The 19952-nt window shown below is 40.2% G+C and overlaps 1 long non-coding RNA gene across 1 annotated transcript; it reads left to right on the top strand.

Annotated features, from left to right (window-relative positions):
- Positions 1 to 846: 846 nt before the first annotated feature.
- On the top strand, positions 847 to 16048 carry LOC121134696. The gene is made up of 3 exons (XR_005871815.1): positions 847 to 924; positions 15083 to 15191; positions 15827 to 16048. It is a non-coding gene; the product is annotated as an uncharacterized LOC121134696 (long non-coding RNA).
- The last annotated feature ends 3904 nt before the right edge of the window (positions 16049 to 19952 follow it).

Below are 19952 nucleotides of genomic sequence, written 5' to 3'. Positions count from 1 at the left end.
ATAGGTCTGCCTTTTTATGTTACTTGGCCTTTTCCCCTTTCTGCTCTTAATATTCCTTCTTTATTCTGTATGTTTGGTGTTTTGATTATTATGTTGTGAGGGGATTGTTTTCATGGTCCAGTCTATTTGGTGTCTGTTAAGCTTCTTGAACTTTCATACTCATGTCTTTCTTTAGGTTGGGAAAGTTTTCTTTTATGATTTTGTTGAATATGTTTTCTGCACCTTTGAGCTGGGTATTTTCACCTTCTTCTATACCTATTATTCTTAGGTTTGTCTTTTCATAGTGTCCTATACTTCCTGGATATTTCGTGTTAGGGATTTGTTGGACTTAGGATTTTCTTTGGTCCTTGAATCTGTTTCTCCTAGTGTGTCTTAAACACCTGAGATTCTTTCTTCCATCTCTTGTATTCTGGTGGTTATGCTTGCTACCATTGTTCCTGCTTGTTTATCCAGATTTTATTTTTCCAGCATTCCCTGAGTCTGTGTTTTCTTTATTGTCTCTATTTCAGCTCTCAATTCTTGAACTGTTTGAATTGTTTCCTTCACCTGTTTGTTTTTTCTTGGTTTTCCTTACTTTCTTTAAGAGATTTGTGTATTCCTCACATTTTTTCGTTGTCTATTCCTCCATTTCTTGCATTTTTGTTTGTTTTTTTCTTCTTTAAGGGACTTTCTTATTTCCTCTTTGAGGGCCTCTGTCATCTTCATAAAGTTGTTTTTAAGGTCATTCTCTTCTGCCTCATCTCCGTTGGGATGTTCAGGTCTTGCTGGTGTAGAATTCCAAGACTCTGGTGATGTCATATTAGTCTTTTGTTGTTGAATGCGTTCTTATACTGTTATATTTGCATCCCTCTTTCCAGTGGGTGCAGATGGTGTCTCTCCCTCTCCCAGTGGGTCAGGGTTCAAACTCTCTCCCAGTAGGTGCAGGTAGGTCCAAAACTCCAATGGCGGTAGACCCTGGATGTTTTGGTATGCCCCCAGCTCTCTGGGGGATTCAATCAGTAGGAACAGTCTTGGTGTAGTCCTCAGGTCAGGAGACTCCAAGCCTCTTTCAGTTTTAAAAGACAAATTTGCTTCATATAAGAAACTTGGTTTGTAGTTATTTACTTTCAGAGCTCAAGAAATATGACTAACATATCATTTCATGCTTCCCTGGCTTTTATATTTGTTGATAGGGATTGTCTGCTGTTTCTACATTTATAGATGAGCTTGTGCTTTTCCCTTATAGCATTTTAATATTCTTTACTTTGTATTTTTAAACTATAGTATGCCATAGAGAAGTTCTTCTTGGCTCATTTGTTGAGGTTTTAAAAGCTTTTTCTATTTGAATGTTATTTCGTTTTTATATTTGTAGAAAATTATGCTATGATCTGTTAGGATTTACTTCAGATATTTCCTTTGCCTCACAGGTTCTTAGATCTGATTTCTTAGTTACACCTGAGTTTCTGCATGCTTTATTTACACTCACATGTTACTATTTTCCTTATTGGAATCTAAGTGTAGTATTTTAATTCTTCCATTCTTGATATTCTTTCTTCTGAATGGTCAAATCTACTAACAGTGCTTTCTGTTATGTATTTTATATGGTTCATTTTTTTCCATTTATAACGCTTATGTCTTTTTCTCCCTAATCCTCATTTCCTTGCTGAACTTTTCCCATGTTGCTGACCCTTTCATCCACAATCCTGTTTTCCCCATACATTACTGACCTTTTAGACATTCTTCTCCAGTTCCTATATTGAATTCACCTGCTTGTTTGCATAATTTATATCATTTATTATATGTAAACAGAAAGCTTTTTAAACCTTCTGGAATTTTACCTGTTTAAATGTGTTTGAGAACAGGATACCTAGAGTCGGTGTCTTTCATAAGATTCATGTTGCCTTAACTCTTCTTTTTCTTCTTCTTCTTCTTCTTCTTCTTCTTCTTCTTCTTCTTCTTCTTCTTCTTCTTCTTCTTCTTCTTCTTCTTCTCTTCCTCCTCCTCCCCCTCTCTTTCTTTGTTCTTGTCTCATTAGATCTTGTCTGCAGTTTCCCCTCCCTTCACTCCTCCCAGCCTCCCTGCCACATCCCCTCTCCCCCACATCCACCTCACCCTCCTTCAAAAATGAGCATTTCTCCAGGGATATCCACTGAACATGGCATAACAGGTTACACAAAGATGAGGTACATCCCCTAATATCAAGGCTGGATGAGGTAACCCAGTAGGAGAAAAGGGTTCCACAATTAGGCCAAAGACTCAGAAACACCCCAACTTCCACTGTTACGAGTCCCACAAGAACACCAAGCTACAGGACCATAACATAAATGTATAGGATGCAGGTCAGCCCCATACAGGCCCCCTGATTATCTCTTCACTCTCGGTAAGCTCCTATGAGCCCTGCTTAGTTGATTCTGTGGTCCATGTTTTCCTGGTGTCCTTGACCCCCCCACTCGATCCTATAATCCTTCCTTCCCCTCTTTCACAGGTTTCCCCAAACTCCACCTAATGTTTGACTATGGGTCTCAGCATTAGTTCCCATCAGTTGCTAGATGGAGCCTCTCTGATGACAATTATGGTAGGCTCTGTTCTATAAGTATAACAGAATGTCATTAGGAATCATTTCATTGAGTTTTTTTTCCAGACATGTTTGGTATTGTCCTAGATCTCTGGACTATCTAGCCTCTGGTTCCTAGCCATCCAGACAGTGCCAGGTTTGAACTCCCTTTCATAGTGTGGGTCTCAAATTGGACCTGTCATTGGTTAGCCACTCCCACAAGTTCTGCACTACCCAGCTCATCTTGCAGGCAGGACAGATTATAGGTTGAAAGTTTTGTGGCTGCATTAGTGACCCAGTCCCTCTACTAGAAGCCTTGCCTGCTTAAGAAGATGGCTGTTTCAGGCTCCATATCCCCCATTCCTAGGAACTTGAATTAGCCATCTTCTATAAGGATCACCTTCAAAGATTCCAGGGAGTTCCCATTGCACTAGGTTTGTGTGTCTGTATGGTACTATTTGTATATCTGTTGGTTGGGATGTCTGTTTTCTTGCAGCAAGGAGAAGACCAACTGCTTTAGGGAGATGTTACCTTGGTGGAGCTGTCCATGATGCTGTCTCCAATGAAGGCCTCTGTGTTGTCTTTTTCTCCACTCTTTCCCTTTAACTTTTAACTTTGTCCCTGGCTCACAAGGAGCAGCATCAATTCCATCATTCTATCTGGAAGCAACTTAAAGGACAAATATTTGAAAAAGAAGCTATCTCTTAATTTGACCAATTAAAAATGGATTCTGTTTTCAGAAGGGTTCACCCAACATTACAGTTCCTTCCACACTGTTAATTAAGTAGCCACTATTGGAAAGTATTTTTATCCTTCCAATCTGCCTGAGTTGTTCCAGTCAAGCATAATTTCCACTAATAAATGACTAGAAATAGAATAAATTATGAACAATGCTCAGGTTAGTGCCCTGAATATGAAATCATCATGAAACTGGAGAAATAGCACAGTGGTTAAAGTACACATTGCTCTTCCAGAGGACCTGAGTTTTTGTTTGCCAGAACCTGCAAAGAGCAGTTCACAACCACCTGCAGCACCAGCTACAGGGAGTCTGGCTTCCTCTTCCGGCCTCTGTGGGTTAGGGTTAGGGTTAGGGGTTAGGGTTAGGGTTAGGGTTAGGGTTAGGGTTAGGGTTAGGGTTAGGGTTAGGGTTAGGGTTACAACCTATCATTACAACACATCTTTAAAATGAAATAATCATCTAGAAGAAAAATCCAGATTCTTGAAAGATATCATGATTATTTAGTTAATGTTCTTGAGTAGAAGCAATTATGCTAATTACATAAAAATTAGCTGGTTAATTAAAATGCAACACATTAGTTAAAGAAGCATCTTGAAAAGTTAGACACTGGTTTATTCTGGTTTAAGCTAGTAGTTCTCTGACAAGTTATAAGAAAAGAAATACCTCCGATTTTGTGTATAGGAAGTCTTTGCTTTAAGTGTCTCTGAGAAGTCAGCTTGCAAAGCACTCTTTTGCACATTGTTTACTCTGTATATGTTAAGTCTATGCTTAGGCATTGCCACATTAGGGTGATTGGAGCCCTTGGAGGTGGGCAGCTTGAATTAGATTTTCTGTAGGACTTACAGGACCTTAGGGAAATTACTTAATGGCTTCAAGCTCTGGTTTCCTCATTTCTCAAATGGGATAAGTGGTTCTAATTTACAGCTTGTTGTGAAGACCCAATGCTATCAGCACCCATAAAAATCCCATCCATCATTAGCATGACTAGGTAGAGGAGAGGTGCTTTTGGCTTGATTTTAAAAAGCCCTCAATTTTTATGTATAGTTGGTGTTTGGTAAGTGTTATTTCTACATCAATTGTTTAACTTCTACACATTTTCCCCTCAAAGGCCCTACAGTTGTGAGCACTGTAGTTTGGGATGATTAAGATAGTTAAACACAGCATGCTATTACATTGTGACAGGTTATAGGCTGTAGGCATTAAAAATATCAACACACAGAAAATAAAACATTCTGAGAAGGTACCATGATGCAATCTTGGTAAAGCTTTCCCATGTCTCCACTTGTTTAAACATTGTTTTAATCATGTAAAATTCTGGTGTTGGACTAAATCCACAATTTCCTTCCAGATCTCCAAGTGTATATGACTGTCCCATCTGAAATTCACTCTTGACAGCTGCTTCTACTTTTATGGTGCCTTATGACCTTGGACTCTTGTCAGGTAGCCTGTCATGAAGGTGATCACCTATTTCTGCCCACTCAGGACTGTTGGTGGGAACCATGGCACAAGTGTAAAGCCACCCAGGAGAGAAGTGTGGGTGTTAAAAGCAGTATAAATGTGAGGGCAGTGATAAAATGACAGTGCGAAGAGCAGAGGCCACCAGAATGCCTCGCTGCTAGTGGGTGTTTGCTTACTTCTTACTGACCTGGCATTTCTTCAAGCAACATATTTCAGATTCAAGCTGCTGGGAATTTCTGTCTTTACTAATACTGGCTTTCACCACCCTATTATCCCCCCATTGAGAAAGAAGTATATCTTATAGGCATATTTGTTACCAATGTTGAGCATTACCACTGTTAATGACCAACTATATGCAAAACTGCTCTGCTGGGCACTCAGGAAATATTTGCCGGTGTTCGAAATGCCAGGAAATCTTGAAGCCTTAATAGGAATGTTGCTTAAGCGAGAGTGGAGGAAGGGCAGTATAACTCCTGCTCACACAACTGTGAAGCCAGATTCTGAAGCTCTGGGTTAAATGTCTTCAAAAACTACCACATGGCCATCATGTTCAGAGTGCATTGGCAACTGTGTCTCCTTCAAGCTGCCTTGAAACTCTTTTCTGTTGACACTTTGGGAGATGAAGAATTCTCCTCTACTGGTTTAGTTTTGATCTGTGTTTGAAAGGGGAGTCGTGGAAACGTCGGTTTGAGTGGGTGAAGCAAAGCAAACCTCCAACCTCACACTGAGGACTCAGCAAGTTGCTTCATGCTGGCTGCCTGCAGCCGCCTCTTCCCTGTAAGCTTCCCTGAAGTACCGATAAAACAAAACAGGCTCATTAAATTTGAGAGGGTAAGTGAAACTGGCAGTTGGGCCTATTCAAATAGGCTTCCCTCTTTAGATGTTTACATTCAGGAAAATAAAAAGCAGAAGACAAGTGTCTGCTTATTGAGGGCTACTCAGGCCTCCCTTTTGGAGTCAGTAAGGTCAGCCAGGCTTTGGAAGAGGGAGATGTTTTGCCCCAGTCTGAACATTAATAACAGTGAAAAGGCAGAGAGGCCTTGTCACTGTCATTTAACACATGACATTTACATGTATGGAGAAGACCATCTCGAGGAGGTGTGTCTCTGCTCCAGCATGGCCAGCACTATGTCAGCCCGAAGACAGCTATCACAAGCACATTCCACAGGTTGACCCTCTTCTTTCATGACACCCCTTCCTCTCCAGCAGCACACAAATTTAGTTTCTTTTCTGGACCTATAGTTTCCACTTGGTAATGAGCTGAAGGGTTGCCAAGATACACGACAGATTTTTTTCTTTTTCTCTTACATTCCAATCCCAGTTCCTCCTCCCTTCTCTCCTCCCACTCTTGCCTCCCTTCCCCATCCCACTCCCATCTGCTCCCGAGAGGGCAAAGCCTCCCCTAAGGAATCAGCTAAGCCTGTCCCATCACCTCGTTGAGGCAGGACCAAGACAACCCCCACCCATGTCTAGGCTGAGCAAGGTAACTCTCCATAGAGAATGGGCTCCACAAAGCCAGTTTATACATTACAGTTAGATCTTGGTCCCACTGCCAGTGGCTTCATATACTGCCCAAGCCACACCACTGTCACCTGCATTAGTTCTGTCCTATGTTGGTTCCCCAGTTGACAGTGTGGAGTCAGAGATCTCTCACTAGCTCAGGTCAGCTGATTCTGTGGGTTTCCCTTCATGGTCTTGACTCCTTTGTTCATATTGTTGCTCCTCCCTCACTTCAATTGTACTCCAGGAGCTTGGCCTAATGGTGAGTTACAGATCTGCACACCTGTTTCCATCTGTTTCTGTAAGAGGGTTCCAGCTTCTCTGGGGTTTTGGATTGTAGGTTGGTTATAATTTGCTTTATGTCTGGTATTCACTTATGAGTGAGTACATACTATATTTGTCTGTTTGGATCTGGGTTACCTCACTCAGGATGCTTTTTTCTAGTTCTGTTCATTTGCTTGCCAATTTAAATATGTCATTGTTTCTTACCTCTGAGTAGTACTCCATTGTGTAAATATACCAGATTTTCTTTATCCATTCTTTGGTTGAGGGGTATCTAGGTTGTTTCTAAGTTCTGGCTGTTATGAATAATGTTGCTATGAACATAGTTGAGCAAACATCCTTGTGGTGTGAGTGTGCCTCCTTTGGGTATATGGCCAAAAGTAGTATTGCAAAGTATTGAGGTAGACTGATTCATAATTTTCTGAGAAATAGTCATACTAAATTTTCATAGTAGCTGTACAAGTTTGTATTCCCACCAGCAATGGAGGAGTGTTCCTATTACTTTACATCCTTTTCAGCATAACCTGTCTCCAGTGGTTTTTGTTTTAGCCATTCTGATTGGTGTAAGATTTAGAGTTATTTTAATTTGCATTTATTTGATAACTAAGGATACTGAGCATTTCTTCAAGTGTTTTTTAGCCATTTGAAAGTTTTCTGTTGAGAATCTTCTGTTTATATCTGTACTTCATTTTTATTAATCTGGATTATTTGGTAGTTAGGTGTCTAGTTTCTTGAGTTCTTTGTATACTTTGGAGATCAACCCTGTCAGGTGTGGAGTTTGTGAAAATCTTTTTTTTCTTTAATTTTTATTATTTTAATTTTAAATAGCTTGTTTTACATGTCAATTCCAGTTCCCTCTCCCTCCCCTCCTCCCACACCCCCCAACCCCCCCAGCCTCCCACCCTATTGCCAATTCCTTGTACATAGGGGATATCTAGAGTCTGTCATTTCACTCAGGGTAGGGTCCAGGCACTTCCCTAAGAGTCCAGGCTGAGAGAGCATCCCTCTTTATGCTATGGACCCACGATGTCTGTTTGTATTCCAGGGATAAACACTGATCCACTGCCCAGGGCCCCATAGATTGCCCAGGCCTCCTCAATGACACTCACATTCGGGGGGTCCCGATCAGTCCCATGCTGGCCTCCCAACTGTCAGTCTGGGGTCCAAGAGCTCTCCCCTGTTCAGATCAGCTGTCTCTGCTGGTTTTGCCAGCCCATTCTTTGTCAATTTGCTCATCGCTCCTCTCTCTCTCTGTCACTGGGTTCCTTGGGTTCAGTTCAGTGTTTAACTGTGGGTGTTTGCCTCTGCTTCCATCAGTCACTGGATGAAGGCTCCCGGATGGTTATAGACATCAAGTTCATTATCAGGAATGGGCATTTGAGGTGGTCTCTCCACTATTGCTTAGCTTGCCAATTGGTGTCATCCTTTAGATCACTAGAGGTCACACTGGTGCCTGATCTGTCTTCTAACCTAGGATTCCCTCTCCCCCTATTCTACCCCCCCACTCAACCTTCCTGTTCCCCCGTGACCTACTCTCTCTTCCTCTTCTCCCCCTCTCTTCTTCCCAGCTCCCACCCCCCCTTGCAGTGTTCCCAATCTCTTCAGAAGATGTTGCCTCATTCCTCTTCTCTGGGGTACCATGCAGATCTCTCTTAGGTTCTTTCCTGTTTCCCAGACTCTCTGTCAGTGGAAGTGCAGACTGGCACTATCCTGATCCATGTCTAAAGCCCATATATAAGTGAGTACATACCATGTTTGTCTTTTTGTTACTGGGTTACCTCACTCAGGATGGTTTCTTCCAGTGCTATCCATTTACCTGCGAATTTCAAGATTCCATTGTTTTTTTTTCTGCTGAGTAATACTCCATTGTATAAATGTACCACATTTTCTCTATCCACTCTTCAGTTGAGGGGCATCTAGGTTGCTTCCAGGTTCTGGCTATTACAAATAATGCTGCTATGAACATAGTGGAGCAGATGCCCTTGTTGTATGAATTTGCCTTTTTTGGATATATGCCTAAGAGTGGAATTTCTGGGTCTTGTGGTAGATTGATTCCCATTTTCCTGAGGAATCTCCATACTGATTTCCAAAGTGGCTGTATGAGTTGACACTCCAAACAGCAGTGCAGGAGTGTTCCCCTCTCTCCACATCCATTTGGACTTCAGTTTTCTATAAGGCGATAAACATGGATCTATCTGCAGTCTTCTGCATACCAGTAACCAGTTATGCCAGCGCCATTTGTTGAAGATGCTTTCTTTATTCCATTGTATAGTTTTAGCTTCTTTGTCAAAAATCAGGTGTTCATAAGTGTGGGTTAAAATCAGGGTTTTCAATTCGGTTCCATTGGTCTACCTGCTTATTTTTGTACCAATACCAAGCTGTTTTCAGGACTATAGTTCTATAATAGAGCTTGAAGTCAGGTATGGTGATGCCTCCTGAAGTTCCTTTATTGTATAGGGTTGTTTTGGTTATCCTGGGCCTTTTGTTTTTCCATATAAAGTTGATTAATGTTCTTTCCAGGTCTGTGAAGAACTGTGTCGGAATTTTGATAGGGATTGCATTGAATCTGTAGACTGCTTTTGGCAAGATTGCCATTTTTTATTATGTTGATCCTACCAATCTAAGAGCATGGGAGATCTTTCCATTTTCTGGTATCCTCTTTGATTTCTTTCTTTAAAGACTCAAAGTTCTTGATATACAGGTCTTTCACTTCCTTGGTTAACATTATCCCCGGATATTTGATGCTGTTTATGGCTATTGTAAAGGGTGAGGTTTCTCTGATTTCTTTCTCAGTCACTTCATCGTCTGTATATAATAGGGCCACTGATTTTTTTGTGTTTACCTTGTATCCTGCCACTTTGCTGAAGGTGTTTATCAGCTCTAGGAGTTCCTTTGTGGAGTTTTTGGGGTCACTTATATAAATGTAAACTATCATATCATCTGCAAATAGTGAAAGCTTGACTTCTTCCTTTCCTATTTGTATCCCCTTGATCTTCTTTTGTTGTCTTATTGCTGTAGCTAGAACTTCAAGTACAATATTGAAGAAATATAGAGAGTGGACAGCCTTGTCTTGTTCCTGATTTTAGAGGAATTGCGTTGAGTTTCTCTCCATTTAGTTTGATGTTAGCTGTTGGTTTACTGTATATTGCTTTTATTATGTTCAGGTATGTTTCTGTTATCCCTGATCTCTCTAGTTCCTTTATCATGAAGGGGTGCTGGATTTTGTCAAAGGCTTTTCAGCATCTAGTGAGATGATCATGTGGTTTTTCTTTCTCAGTTTGTTTATATGGTGGATTACATTGATAGATTTTCTAATGTTGAACCATCCCTGCATTCCTGGAATGAAGCCTACTTGATCATGGTGGATGATTTTTCTGATGTGTTCTTGAACCCGGTTTGCTAGTATTTTATTGAGTATTTTTGCATTGATGTTCATGAGGGAAATTGGTCTATAGTTCTCTTTCTTAGTTGTGTCTTTGTGTGGCTTGGGTATCAAGGTAATTGTAGCCTCCTAAAAAGAGTTTGGCAGTGAGCCTCATGCTTCTATTGTGTGGAATACTTTGAGGAGATTGGAATTAGCTCTTCTTTGAATTTCTGGTAGAATTCTGCACTGAAGCCATCTGGGCCGGGGCTTTTTTTGTTTGGGAGTCTTTTGATGACTGCTTCTATTTCATTAGGGGTTATAGGTCTGTTTGGATTGTTTATCTGTTCTTGATTTAGTTTTGGCAAGTGATATCTATCCAGGAAATTGTCCATTTCCTTCAAATTTTTGAATTTTGTGGAGTACAAATTTTCAAAGTCTGCCCCGATGATTCTCTGGATTTCCTCAGAGTCTGTTGTTATGTCCCCTTTTTCATTTCTCATTTTGTTAATTAGCATGCTGTCTCTCTCTGTCTTTTGTTTAGTTTGGACAGAGGTTTGTCTATTTTGTTGATTTTCTCAAAGAACCAACTCTTTGTTTCATTGATTCTTCTCAATGTTTTCCTGGTTTCTACTTGATTGATTTCAGGCCTCAATTTGATTATTTCTAAGCGTCTGCTCCTCCTGGGTGAGTTTACTTCTTTTTGTTCTAGAATATTCAGCTGTGCTATTAATTCTCTAGTATGACTGTTCTCTAGTTTCATGTGGGCACTTAGTGCTATGAACTTCCCTCTCAGCACTGCTTTCAGAGTGTCCCATAAGTTTGGGTATATTGTGTCTTCATTCTCATTGAATTCCAGGAAGTCTTTAATTTCTTTTTTTATTTATTCTTTTACCCAGGGATGGTGCAATTGTGCATTGTTAAATTTCCATGAGTTTGTAGGGTTTCTGCCATTGTGAGGGATATTAATGACCATTGATTGGTGATTCTTGTTTGTGCTTGATTTATTGTTAGTGAAGTTATTTTGTGTAGTTTCTCCTTCCTTTTTCTTTTGGTGTTTTGTTTAGTGGGATTATATATTGCCTGTGTGTTTGTAAGTGTAGTTATCTTCCTTGGATCTAGGTTTTCCTTCTAGCACTTTCTGTAGAGCTGGATTCATGGATACGTATTGTTTAAATCTGGATTTGTCATGGAATATTTTGTTTTCTCCATCTATGGTAATTGAAAGCTTTGCTGGATATAGTAGTCTGGGCTTGCATCCTTGTTCCCTTCGCGTTTGTAGGACATCTATCCAGGATCTTCTGGCTTTCATTGTTTCCATTGAGAAGATAGTTGTAATTCGGATAGGTCTGCCTTTATATGTTACTTGGCCTTTTTCTTTAGCTGCTCTTAATATTTTTTCATTATTGTGTAGGTTTGATGTTTTGATTATTATATGGCGAGGTGACTTCTTTTTTTTGGTCCAGCCTATTTGTTGTTCTGTAAGATTCTTGTATTTTCATAGGCATATCCTTCTTTAGGTTAGGGAGGTTTTCGTATATTATTTTGTTGAGTAAGTTTTCTGTACCTTTGAGTTGTATTTCTTCGCCTTCTTCTATACCTATTATTCTCAGGTTTGGCTTCTTCACGGTGTCCCATATTTCCTGGATGTTTGTGTTAGGGATTTGTTGGTTTTGAGATTTTCTTTGGTTGATGACCCTATATCCTCTAACGAGTCTTCAACACCTGAGATTATCTCTTGTATCTCTTGTATTCTATTGGTGATACTTGCATCTGTAGTTCCTGATCCTTTACCCAGCTTTTCTATTTCCAGCATCCCCTCATTCTGCGTTTTCTTTATCGTTTCTATTTCAGCTTTCAATCCTTCAACTGTTTGAGTTGTTTCCTTAATTTGTTTGGTTGTTTTTTCTTGGTGCTCTTTAGATTCTTTGAGAGATTTGTTTATTTCTTAAATTTTCCCCCCCATTTCATGGATTTTTTGTTTGTTTGTTCTTCTATTTCTTTAAGGGATTTCCTCATTTCTTCTTTGAGGGTCTCTATCATCTTCATAAAATAATTTTTAAGGTCTTTCTCCTCTGCTTCATCTATGTACTGCTTTTCAGGTCTTGCTGGCGTTAGTTCCCTAGATTCTGGTAGAGTCATGTTGGTCTTTCTATTGCTGAGTGAGCTCTTATTCCGTCTTCTTCCCATCTCTTCTTCCAGTGGGTGCTGGTGGGGTCTTTCCGTCTCCACTTGTCTCCTTCCTTCCTGAAGCTGAAGCTGGGGATGCTGACACTGAAGCTTAAGCTGAAGCTGGGGTTGCCGGAGGTGGGGCCCTGGAAGGGCTGATGTCTTTCCTGTGTAGGCGGGTCTTCTGGATGCTTGGAGCTGCCCTGGAAGATCAAGGGGATGGATGTTGGGCAGGGGATTGGGAGTGTCCCCGCTGGAGACCCAAGCTCTCCCAAAGCTGGGCTCGCTGGAGTTTGGGGCCTGGAAGGGCTGATATCTTTCCTCAGTGAAAATGTTTTCCCATTCTGTAGGCTGCTACTTTGTCTTGCTGTCCATGTCCTTTGCTTTACAGAAGCTTCTCAGTTTCAGGAGGTCCCATTTATTAATTGTTTGCTCTCAGTGCCTGTGCTATTGGTGTTATATTCAGGAAGTGGTTTTCTGTACCAAATGTGTTCAAGGGTACTTCTACTTTCTCTATGATACAGTTCAATGTGGTTGGATTTATGTTGAGGTGTTTGATCTATTTGGACTTGAGTTTCATGCATAGGTGTAGATACTCATCTATTTGGATTGTTCTACATGTCAGCATCCAGTTATGCCAGTGACATTTGTTGAAGATGGTTTCTTATTTTCCATTTTATATTTTTAGATTTTTTCTCAAAAATCAGGTGTTCATAAGTCTGTGGGTTAATATCAGGGTCTTTGATTTGATTCCATTGGTCCACCTTTCTGTTTTTATGGCAATACCAATCTGTTTTCATTACTATAGCACTATAGTAGAGCTTAAAGTCAGGGTTGGCGATGCCTCCAGATGTTCCTTATTGCACAGGGTTTTTTGGCTATCCTGGTTTTTTTTTGTTTGTTTGTTTTGCCATATGAAATTTAGTATTGTTCTTTCAAGGTTTGTAAAATTATGCTGGGATTTTGATGGGTAATGCATTGAATCTGTAGATTGCTTTTGGTAGGAATACCATTTTTATTATGTTAATCCTACCCATCCATGATCATGGAAGATCTTGCATTTTCTGATATCATCTTCAATTGTGTTCTTCAGTGACTTAAAGTTCTTGTCATACAGGTCTTTCTCTTGCTTGGTTGAGTTACCCCAAGATATTTTATGTTGAGAAGAAGTTATATTCTTTGGTGTTTGAGTACAATGTTCAATGGATGAATTTTCAAACCATCTACTCCTCCTGGCTAAGTTTGCTTCTTTTTGTTCTGTTAATTCATTCATGTGGGATTTCTCTAGCTTCTTTATGTGGACATTTAGTGCTATGGCATTTCCTCTTAGCACTGCTTTCATTGTGTCCCATAAGTTTGGGTATGTTTTGCCTTCATTTTCATTGAATTTTAGGAATTCCTTATTCTTTTCTTTATTTCTTCATTGACCCACTGATGATTCAGTTGAGCATTGTTCTATTTCCATGTGTTTGTGGACTTTCTGAAATTAATGTTGTTGTTTTGTTGAATTCTAACTTAATGCTATGCTGATCTGATAAGATACATTGGGTTATTCCCATTTTTTGTATCTGTTGAGGATTTCTTTATTACTGAATTTTTAAGAAGGTTCCATGATGTGTTGAGAAGAAGTTATATTCTTTGGTGTTTGAGTGCAATGTTCAATGGATGTCTATTAAATCCATTTGAGTCACAATGTCTGTTAGTTCCCTTATTTCTCTGTTTAGCTTCTGTCTGATATCTGTCTGTGTTGGTGAGAGTGGGGTATTAAAGTGTCCCACAATTAGTGTGTGGGGCTTAATGTATGATTTGAGCTTTAGTAATGTTTCTTTTACAAATGCATGAGCCCTTGTGTTTGAGGCGTAGATGTTCAGAATTGAGATTTCCTCTTGCTGGATTTTTCCTGTGATGAATATGAAATGACCTTCTTTATCTCGTTTGATTGACTTTGGTTTGAAGTCTGTTTTGTTAGATATTAGGATAGGTACTGGGAAAATTTTTCTCAACCCTTTCCCATGAGATAATATCTGTCTTTGAGGTTCAAATGTGCTTCTTTCATGAAGTAGGAGGATGGATTCTGTTTTCATATCCATTTTGTTAACCTGTGTCTTTTAATAGGTTAATTGATTTCATTTATATTAAAAAATATTAATGTCCACTGATTTCTAGTTCATTTTATTTTTGTTGTTGATGGTGGCACTCTGTATGCATTTTCCATCTTTGAGATTTGTTGCTGTGAGATCGTCTATTTCCTGTGTTTTTGTGATGTAATTTACATCCTTGGGTTAGTTTTCCCCAAGTTTTTGTTTGACTTTTCCCTCAGTTCCTTAAGGGAATTCTTCGCTTCCTCTTTATGGATCTCAAACATCTTCATAAAATTATTTTAAGGTCATTCCCATCTGTTTCATCTGTGTTGGGATGTTTAGGCCTTGCTGTTGTAACACCATTAGTTTCTGGTGGTGCTGTATTGCTCTTTGTGTTCTTGAGTGTGTTCTTACCTTGTTGTCTATGCATCTCTTCATCTAATCAGTTGTGTGAAACACCTGCTTCAGGGTGTCCCACTTCCTCCAATTGGTATAGTTGGGAACTGTGGCTCCAGTGGTGTGATTGCTCCTCCAGGTAGAGGCTGTTCAAGGCTCAGGTGTTTGCTCCTGGAGGTGCAGGTGGGACCACAGCTCTGGTGATTGCTCCTTCAGGTGGAGGCTGGGTCACAGTTCTGGTAATCACTCCTCTGGTAAATATGGGGCTGGAGTTCTGATGGTCGCTGCAGCAGGGGATTATCTCTTACCCAGAAATGTCAGTGGATGCTGGCTGGGATGCAGGTGTTCCTTCCAAGAGGAACTTCTTCAATAGCTTCTGGAAACCACTGCTGAAAGCTGCTGTCATCTCTCTGAGCTTCCCTCTCAGCACTGCTTTCATAGTGTCCCATAGAGTGGGTATGCTGTGTCTTCATTTTCATTGTCATTCCCAACTCTTCACTAGTTTATCACATGCAGCTATAATTGAAATGTTATCTTTCTTCCTATGTTTCTGTCTTTCTCAGATTTGCCCTTGGGAATAGTACTCAATTTTCCAGAAAGATATCAGTAACCTGGAGTGATGTTGATTTCTTCCTTTTCATAAGCCGTCATAGAGTAAATGGTTCTCCTTAGGTAAGTTGCTATTACATTTTGCTTGGATGACTGCAGTAGCCAACTCCTTTCAGACTTCAGTTATTTTTTTCCTCTGTACAATACCTAAATGTTTTTTCCTAAAATTACAAATATCATTTTCCTGTAAGCCATGTGACATTTCCCTTGCTCTAAATGTCCCTTTGTAAGCTTGCTTACCTTTCTTGTTCTGGCCCTGATGATTTCTCACACCTCTTGTTCTGTTACCATTTCTCAAGCCCCTTGACCTTCAGTCATTCTGGAATTTTCTTATAGATAAGTTTTCATATTTCCAGAACTCTGGTCATGTTTTTCCCTGTCTAGAATATTTTTCTAGGTTTGTCCTATGATCTCAGCTAGGAAATCTGTGCTGTATCAGCTCATTTTATGTTGCAGTGACAAAACACCTACAGTTAGTGCTTATAAAGACTAAATTTAGCCGGGCGTTGGTGGCGCACGCCTTTAATCCCAGCACTTGGGAGGCAGAGGCAGGTGGATCTTTGTGAGTTCAAGACCAGCCTGGTCTACAGAGCGAGTTCCAGGATAGCCTCCAAAGCCACAGAGAAACCCTCTCTCGAAAAACCAAAAATAAATAAATAAATAAAGACTAAATTTATTTATTGTATTTAACTTCACAGTTTTGGAGACTGAAAATTCAAGACAACGTGACTCTGTCATGTCAGCTTATGATGAAGTCCTGCCTTGTCTTTGACACAACATGAGAAGGGCATATCACACAGAAATACAAGAGTAGAGATTGGGAAGGGACCAGTCTATTAAAAATAATGACCTGCTCTGTGTGGACTGACTTGGACCCCATAAGAAACGTATTGATCTCTATCTCTAGTGACTTATTCACCCCGAATTAAGCCCCACCCCTACAGTTTCCACTACTTTATGCTGTCAGTTTAGGAAAACAGCTTCTAATGCAGAAATATTTTTTTCGAGACAGGGTTTCTCTGTGTTGTTTTAGAGGCTATCCTGGAACTCACTCTATAGCCCAGTCTGGCCTTGAACTCTCAGAGATCCACCTGCCTTCTGCCTCCCTAGTGCTGGGATTAATGGCGTATGCCACCAACGCCTGGTCTAATGCAGAAATCTTTAGCAGACACTGAAATCACATTTGAACCACAGAAACTGCTCATATTGTATTCGACTGGCCACTTATTCTTTTATATCCTGTTAGACAAATATTTTAAAAATTCTGTAACTTGTTAGACAACCAGAAAGATTATTTTAAGTGAATAAATTAGGGGTGGTATGTGAATATCATTAAGGTCATCCAGTTTGACTGGATTGTAGGCTACATGAAAAATGAATTCTATGTAGAAAGTGTTTTGATTGTCTTACATTGTAGCTTCTGAACACAGATTCTGAGATGAAGATTCCAGGGAAGGGTTTTTATTGGGGAATTCCCTTGGGGTTAATAACTGAAAGAATGAAGGAAACAGGATAGGGTAAAGGAAAAGCTTAGCAAAAATCAAGTTGGAAAGTGACCTTCAACTGGTCCTGTGTGAAGCTGGCAGAGCACTACAAAGTTATTCTAGATTGGGGCAAGGGATCTTAGCCTTTGTACCCTCACAGCCAGCATTGCATGTGGGCTGCCTTCTGGGAGGGGATAGAACTTGAGACAAATAGCTCCTGTTGCCAAAGGAAATTTCTGGAAAGGGGTTCGACTGTGACCTGTCAGTAGACAGAATTGCTGACATCCAGGGGAATAAATATTCCGATGTGAGGGGGAGGAGGATGGGTGACATACCACAGCACTCACTACCTCGGGCCTAGTTTATTTCAGAATGCACAATTTATACTTTATTTGATACTCTATGGGATAGCATGGAGGGTGTTTACTTTGAGAAGTAATGTGAGTCAGAGTTGCATTAGGAAGATTAATCTAGCTGGGTGTTTGGATTGGATTGGAGGTGGGGAAACTAGTGTCAGGAAGGCCAGTGGGAGAGTTTTGAAACAGTCCAGGCAAGGAAACCAATGTCTAAACAAGGATGCTGGCAGTGGGAACGGAAAAGGTGGGTGGTTGCAACAGATACAATAATGACAGAATTCATAAGCTCTGGTGACACAGGTGGCATAGGTGGAAGGAGAGGCAATGGCTCTGAACCTAGCTGAAATATAAGAAAGATAATTCTGGCATGAGAAATTGAGGGGCAACACGTGCATATGGATAGATCTGTTCAGTTTGCAATATAAAATCAAAGTGGCTAATTAGTGGTTATCAATTATGCGCGAGGGAAGACACATATAAGGGAAGTTAGGTGAGGATCTAACAGTGGTTATGTATCATCATTAGCATCAAGTGAGTATAAATGCAATTAACCCTAAGAAGTCAGAGAAAGGAGACATGAGTGTGGTCCAGAGTTGTTGGTGGAGAGGAAGTATTTGAATGGGCGTTAGATGGTGGTCTGGGGTCTAGGATGGGAAAGGAGAGGTGGAATGCAGAATGATGACCTTCTATATGAAGTGGTTTGAGAAGAAACAGAGAGGCAGGGACCAGTTAACTAGATTAGAGGTTCATTTGAGGAAATAGTGCTTTAAAAAGTTGAGATATTGATTGTTGATGAACTTGAATGACAGGCTAAGTGACAGGGAGGGTTGGGAATTTAGAAGGCTTTTTGTACAATTCTGCCTCTGTCTTCAAAGGGTGTTTGATGGGTTGCCAATGTGTGGGTCTTCATAAACCACACAGCTGTACTTGCTGCTCATAGGCATGCAGGGCTTTTGTTTGTGTCTGTGATGAAGACTCCTGGTCATTGGCAGTCTTTCACAGGACTTGTATGAAAGACACATTGAAAGAAACTCCAGTCTGAATGTGTTCTGAGGCTTTTACATGCAGTCTTTCTTAGCTTTCATGAGACCCAAAGAATCTGAGGCCTAATTGGTCAGATGGTTTACTGGCTCTCTCTGAAGAGTAAATATCATGTACTCAGTCTGTATAATCTAGTTGCTAGTCACGCCTGCCCCAAAAACTGCTGAAAGGCTTTACTATGGTCTATAAAACTGTCAGGAGCCAAGACCTGAAGTGCTTCCACACCAAATAACTCATTACTGAAGTTATTGGGAAACTAACAGGCTGTTGTGTTTGATTTGCAGGGATTTCTTTGTTATTGAAACATCTGACAGAGCTAACTGGCTTTGTATCACATTGGGTTTTATATTTTTTGTTATTGTTTTACTTCTTATGTATCATCTACTTTAATCGCCAGGGAACTTTTGCCACACATTTCTGAACATTCATGGAATAAGAAAGTGTCTAGATATGACGTCATTGATTTGAAAACAGGATCTTCTGACTGACACTCTGGCCAACAAATGAAAAGAAAAATCAACAACACAGTTTTGTTGGCCACTCAGAACAGATGTCTGATTTGCCCTCCTCCAAAGTGGTTATGGACTGCTGTTTCATGACAGCCACACCATCACTCATTTTGGGCTCTTTCTGTAATCTCATTGTTGGGCACATGAGCCAGTCAGAGATGGTGCTGAGGGGAAGTCAGATGGGTGAGTCCTGACTTGTTTACAAAAAAAGATGATTGGTTGCCTAGATCAAACCAGATGAGGTCGCTGCATGAACAGCTAGTGTTCACTAGGCAAAGCCTAGGGTGCCTAGGCATGTGATAGGCTGACCTTTGAAACCACTGGCTGGCTGTTTTTTCCTGCTCTGAGGTTTTTTGCTTGAAAAGATGTTTGCTGTGGGACAATAAAGGAGTTCCTGCTTGACTAGACTCCTTGCTGTGTCTGACTGTCTCTGGGAATCTGGGAGGCTGGGGACTGGGTGAGCAGCACACTTACTCTTCCTCAGACCCAGCTCAGCCTTCTGTGGTTGGGCTAAGACCCTGCACATCATAGAGTTTTTGAAACAGCTCTTAGGAAAAGAGATGAGAACCACTGCTTAAAGGACTAATATTTTTGTCCCTTTTTCTTTATTGTTTAGTTTTAGGATCAGGATGTGAGTGCCATGCGTCAGTTCCCTCTGGTTGGTTGGCCATTGCCTAGATTCAGAACTAGGGAGAATATGCAGCTGATGCTGTGTGAGCAGTTACTTCTGGTGAAGTAGAATGACCCTAGAATTCCTATAGATTTCCTCACAATTATTGCATGAGTTCTCATTCAGTAGAAGAAAATGTGACAAACCTTGAGTAATTAAAACACACATATACATACTCACTCTCACAATGCATACATACTCATTCACACACTCACACCAACTCTCACACACAATACACACTCACTCCCCAACTAACATACTCATTCACACACTCACACCCACTCACTCCCCCCTCTCTTTTACACACACACACACACACACACACACACACATATCCAAGCATGTTAAGTGGCAACTGTCAATTAACAGTTGTACATTTATTTCCAAATGAGAGTATTTGCTGTTTTTATTCATTGCTGACTCTTACCTAGTAAAGGATATTCTATTTTAACTTTTGATTGATTTATGAGAGGCTAGCCTCAAACTTATTATCATCCTGCTCCTGTAACCCAAATGCCAGGCTTGTAAGAGTGTGCCTGCTTAGGAATTTTATATACTTATATTTATGTTTAACCTCATCTTTGACTGGCCTGAAGAGGACAAGTCAGTAATCGAAGGAAGCAACAGACATGCATTTTTATTTAATTAGAAATCTTAATTGCTCATAATGTTTAATTATTAGAAATTTACTGTTAGTCATATCTGTGTACAAGCAGATTTCATAAATAGAAAGATCACTTTTAATATCCCTTTTTAAGAGTAAA

Source organism: Mesocricetus auratus, unplaced genomic scaffold (genome assembly GCF_017639785.1).
Source record: "Mesocricetus auratus isolate SY011 unplaced genomic scaffold, BCM_Maur_2.0 Super-Scaffold_100029, whole genome shotgun sequence".
Taxonomy (NCBI): domain Eukaryota; kingdom Metazoa; phylum Chordata; class Mammalia; order Rodentia; family Cricetidae; genus Mesocricetus; species Mesocricetus auratus.
This window is presented reverse-complemented; position numbering and strand designations above follow the sequence as displayed.